The sequence below is a fragment of the Scardinius erythrophthalmus genome (genome assembly GCF_964197995.2).
Source record: "Scardinius erythrophthalmus genome assembly, chromosome: 1".
NCBI classification, from domain to species: Eukaryota; Metazoa; Chordata; class Actinopteri; order Cypriniformes; family Leuciscidae; genus Scardinius; species Scardinius erythrophthalmus.
Genome location: NC_138221.1, coordinates 39559080 through 39565204, shown reverse-complemented (window position 1 = coordinate 39565204; position 6125 = coordinate 39559080).

The window sequence follows — 6125 nt, the reverse complement described above, 5'->3', positions numbered from 1 at the left end:
AAGGTCCAAGTGACGTAAGTCCATGTTTTTTGAAACCAGCTGTGTGTTAGTGAAAATGTTGAAAAAGAAGATACCATCTTTATTACGTCATAGGTGCTCGGAAGTGAATTATCTAATCTAAGATCTAAAATGATCTTATTCTACCCGAAAGAATGAAAGTTTCTTAACATTATGTTTTAATATGAGAATGTATATATTGTAGAACTAAAGTTTAGACCTACTTTAAATATGTATACAGTCCAATATCAGATACTCCTTATGTATGTTTCATGTTTAAAGTTTCATGATCAGTGGCTTGTAATATTCAGTTTCTGTTGACTGCAACTTATGATACCATACAGTACAGAATCGATACACAGGACTAACAATTGCCTCTTTATGATAGAGTTGTGTAATATATTCAGGGTCACTAATCACATCTGATGAAGTCAAGAGACGGCTTTAAATACGGCGTCCGAATTCCCCAGGTTTACTGGTGTAAAAACTGAGCATTGATTTATAATGTGAAGATGTAAGGAAAAACAGAATAGTTACTTAACTATTTACTGTGACATGCTCCTCAATGTCTGAGAATGTCTAGGTTTCTGACGTGCACTATAGGAGTAGACAGGTTATGCTCAATAGTGGCTGGATTACTTGTACTCTCGAACACTGAATGACTAGTGTCATCCAACCCACCAGACTTCATGCCTGATGCAGTTTCTTTTGTGTTGCAAATTTGAGTTGCATAAAATTTGTGGATTGTGGAGCCTATCCCGCCGCCTCAGACCACAGGCAGAGGACGCTCTGGACGAATGGCCATGCATCACAGGAATATGTATATTTTCTAGAACCCAAGACAAAGAAAATATGGTAACACTTTACAATGAGGTTCATTAGCTAACATTAGTTAACTATCATTGTTAACATGAACTAAGGATGAACAATACTTCTACAGCATTAATTAATTTTAGTTCATATTAATTTCAACATGTACTATTACAATATTGAATCAAAGGTTGCATTTGTTAACAGTTAATGCACTGTGAACTAACATGAACAAACAATGAACAGCTGTATTTTTATTAACACAAAGATTAACTAATATAGTAATATTAGCTCATTGTTAGTACATAAGTTATTGACTAACTTATGAACCTTATTGTAAAGTGTTACCGAAAATATATTCCATTCTTTGCTATCAACATCATGAAGTGCATTAAATATTACTTTTAAATATTACTGCTGGTGGTTTAAATTGGTTGATTGAAGCTAATAATTAATGAAATCATAAAAATGTCAAGTTAAAATGAAAAAATTTGTAAAAATAATTTACAAATAGAAAGTGTTTAGTAACTTGCATAATTATGTGTCACATACACGTTTCATCACCAAATTCAGAAGTGTGGATCACAAATTTGTTTTCATGGTATACAAATACAAAGGGAGCGTGATGCGGATGAATATAGTCACTCCATCAGCCATAGACTCAAGTATTGCATTGTAGGTTATAAATTATGACCAGATCACATGTAATCAGTTATGACTGATAGAATATACTCTCTATATATAGAACATATATACAGTACATACAATATAGAAGATGCTTATATCTAAAGTTCCTAAATTACTTGAGAGACAGGTTCATTGAGCCTTTTGTTGAACATCACATGAATTATATAAAAGAATAGACAGGTATGTAGCAATCCTGTTTCTACTGGGTGGCATTTTTGTCATAGCGTGTGTAACAGTTCAAACACAGATCATACTTATAGCTTAACATGGAAAAGGTCACAATAAAAGAAGTTTTCAAATACTGAATGTGTCATATACTTTACGTCCTTTTGTTCTTTGTTCAAACTGTAATAGCCAACCAAATATCACTGTAAAAGTGAGAAAGATGATGAAGATGTTCATGGAACTGATGGTGGTGATTGCGGCCACTCTCTTTACCAAAGGTTTACCAACTTTCCCTTAAGTGGTTTTATTATTAACTGATCTAGTTTTACATTATTTTCCCAGGGTGTGACTCACAATGGTATTATTGTTATTATTATTACAATGAATGTCAATCACTTCATAACTAATTTCGGTCAACACTTTTAGTAAGTATCTCAAACCGGTCTGTCTGCCAGCAACAGGAAGCTCAACATATAATGACCTGGTTGTGCGCTATCAACTCGTGTGGTAAGTGGAGGATTTAGGAAAACACTGATTAATGATACATCATCATATAACCATACAATGTTTCTAATGTCAGGAAAATAAATCTTAAAAAGGCACAAAATACCATTTCAAACCTGCTTAGTAATTAATGATAAGTGATGAATCATCAGTCTGGTAAAATATGCAGTGTTATTTCAAGTAGAATCACAGTACAGATTAATATGTGAAATATGACAGCATGTTGTGTAGTACTAGAGCAGGATAATACAGATGTTCTTATAGCCTACATTATTTCATGTAATGTTTTTTTCATGTAAATTAATCACAAATCATATTTGTTGGGTGAATGTGGATTATTCATTACATTATCAGCTATTATGTTCCTGATAACAGTGATGTCTAAAGTCAAAAGTACGGTGGCCGAGAGAGCTCATGTCACGGGATTGTAAATAGTGAAGCGAGGATTCATGTGCGGGAAAAAGAAGGATATTTATAAGTAATCAAAAACAAAACTACAACAAAAACACCCCGTAAGGGAAAACAAGACAGGAATCTGGTATAACTGGAAACACAAGGAAACAGAGAACAATGAACAAGCGCATAACTTCTTCGTTGATGTTTAACGGCGTTTGGCATCCAACATTAATGGTGCATTTCCGCCACCTACTGTACTGGAGTGTGGGCCGGAGATTAATAACTAAACCATAAAAAAAAAAAAAAAAAAAAAACATTATAAGAAATAACTTCTCCTAATAATAATTATATCCTTTCTGCCAATCTTGATTCCTTTAAAAATCGAAATAACAGTGTACTCATATCATTTAATGGATTAAGCCTGGTCTGCAACCACATGGAGACTAAATAGGAAGCAAACAAAAGAGGGTAACGAGGAAGGCAGGGGGGGCAAATTAATTAATAATCAGGTAAGGTGGAAGGGGCTAGACAATTGACAGAAGAGCACATGGCACAAGGAAATACATGACAAGCTGTGAGCTCACAACAAACCAACGCATGACAGACCGGGAATGCCAGAGCTCTGTCACCAACCTATGTCACCAACCCAGGATATAACCAATGGTGACCTCTGGCTCTGAAGGGAGGAAGCTGCGCGTTTCTGTATTTGAAAATCATTGTCATTATGATTTGAAACAAGATCGATTGTGTGTTTGAATTGAGATCGCGATCTTTTAATAATTGTTAATCCTATATCCATATGAGCCATGGACATGAACTTGCAGCTTCTGTTTGCATGTGGCTTAAGAAAAAAAAATAGATATATTGTGTCTAAAATATATGATTATTATTAACTTCTTGTTTATTGAACTCTTGTATAAAAGCAATATCACAGTGACAATCCTGCTGTTGTTATGAATATCAGTACATCTGTGAAACTCAGTCTGTTGTCTGGTGCCCACAGGCGAAATATTTGGAAGATTGCGTGCAATATCATGTGACAACTTAAATATAAAACAATACAACAGAATCCAGGCCTTGTGCAACACGGTGCAAAATCCGTGCCTGGATTACTACAGATATGGGCACCAATGACGATCAATGTGTTGGTCATTTGTGGTAATGAGGGGCTTAAAACAGCAATGACCCCAAACCATTGAATGAATTATTAAGCCATAGGTAATTGCTAACGTAGCAGGTCATTTATCTATCCACTTTCTGACTTCATTATTTTAGCTTCATGAAACCAATTGTTGTCATCTACATGATGGTTTTGCTAACAAAAACAACAACAACAACAACAACAAAAAACTGTCCAATGGTGACCTCTGGCTCTGAAGGGAGGAATCTGCGAGTTCATATGTTCATAGGCTGCTCATATGGATTAACAATTAGCATGTTAAAAGATCACGATCTCAATTCAAACACACGATCTTATTCCAAATCATATGACAATGATTCCGCTATTAACGCAACAAATTACCATCACAACGGAATATTTAAACTTGCTTTCGCGCTGCCAATGATCCAGAGAAAGCAGCACTGCTTTATGTTTGAAACAGTTTCACAGTCTTTTTTATCTACACATTGGGCTATTATTGTTGCTTCTGTGTTGCAAACAGTAAATAATAAACAAAGTAGGCTATTGGGATAAACGTTTATAGTTCGAATTAATTTGAATTAATTCAAAATAATTCGTTCAAAAACTTAAAAAAAATTAAATTTAAAATTAGATTTTTTATCTAATTAATTCATTTCAATTAAATAGACTCATTTATACAATTTATACATTTATATACATTTATAATATAGCCTATTTTGTTTGGTTGTCTAATGTTTTGTTTTCAGAATCGTGGATGTAGGCTACCTTAATCCCTATTCTAAAATATGATTATCCAGAGTAATAAAGGAATATATCTGGATCTAACTAATAGGCTAGCCTATATTAGTAGGCAGGCTACCGTTTCAGTAGGCTACTTGCATGCTGTAAAATGTACAATCTTACAGACGAAATCTTTATGTTGGCTATTAATTAAAGATTTGGGAAAATGATAATCCATTATAATGCATTCTGAAAAGTTGTCATATTTTTAAAGATATCGCTTCTCATCTGGGCTGCATTCCAGTCCACTTTTAGACACTAAAAGTGAACTTCCCTATAAGCACCAGTGGGGCATCCCTGCCGCCATTTTGATGTCTTCGTGAAGTGGACGAGGGACGTTTATATGGACAGACCCTCGCTCCCTCGATTTTTTTCCTTGATTTTTGACTTCATGTACACTTCAGGCAGCTCCATATACCATAATGCAATACGATTGTGACGTCAAATCATATTGTGTTTAATTTAACTTTGATACAGTGGCGTAGCCACGAGGGGGCCTGGGTGGGCCTAGGCCCCCTCATTTACATGTCCGGCCCCCTCAGATTTCTGATTGCTTAAAATAAAATAATAAAAAAAAAAAATTGTTGATGTGTTAGTCTAATTGATAGATTGACCAATCAAAATACTGCGCAGTAAAATGCGGCTGTTTTTAAACTTGATTTGACGTGTTGTGCGTAACCTACGCTGTCATCTTCGCGTGAGAGTTCATGCGGTGAATGGCAGCGTTGTGCAAAGTACAATATTACGCACGAAAAGATGAGTGAGAAGGAGAAAATAAGCCATCTACATCTGAGTTTGCTTCAGCTTACTACAAGACGACAGCGAGTGAAGCGGCTAGGAGACAGAAACGCACATATTTCATCACAGGAATAGAGGTGAGACTTCGACTCAGATCGGCACAATGCGCAATGACTTGTTTGCAATTGATGAACCGCCTTCACAACAAGTGATGACCACATTTCCTGTATAGCCTATATCTGTTGTATATGAAGAGTTTGGTTTCAAAACGCGATAAATCCATTATGATTAATTTGAGTAATAATGTGTTTTCTTTACCAAGAGAGTGGAAAGATGAAAACCACTATTTTTTGTTTCAAACTTTCACATAGCATATTTAGGTTATAATAAAAATAATAAAAATTAAAATTAAAATAAAATTTAAAATCCATATTTGATTTTCAAATATTATAAAATATAATAAAGGATTAGTTTCCCCTCAAAATGCAATAAATTCATGACACTTTTTTTCCCCAAAATGCAATTAATCCATTTAATCCAAAAATATTTTTCATATTTTAACTGTTGAAATACACAACAAAGTAAGTTGATCCACATATGACAGCCTCGGAACTTGGTCAATACTAATCTTATTTAACTTACAGGCACTGGACTAAAAATAGCCGACATTAAATCACCATCGCTAAGAAATACCTCCTGACCTTTTTTTTTACGGCGATCAGCTGTAAAATGGCTTGGTCCTGCTTGGTTTTTCGTTGACTTTGAGTAAAACAATTGAACGTTTTTCAAAAGATCCCCTGGGGTCAAAGTGTCAGCGTGACAGAAGTTTGATGCTGTCGTGTGAGAACAAGCAACAGTCGAGATTTTTTCCTCCTCCCGTGCCTCATCTTCTTAATCTCCTCAAGTA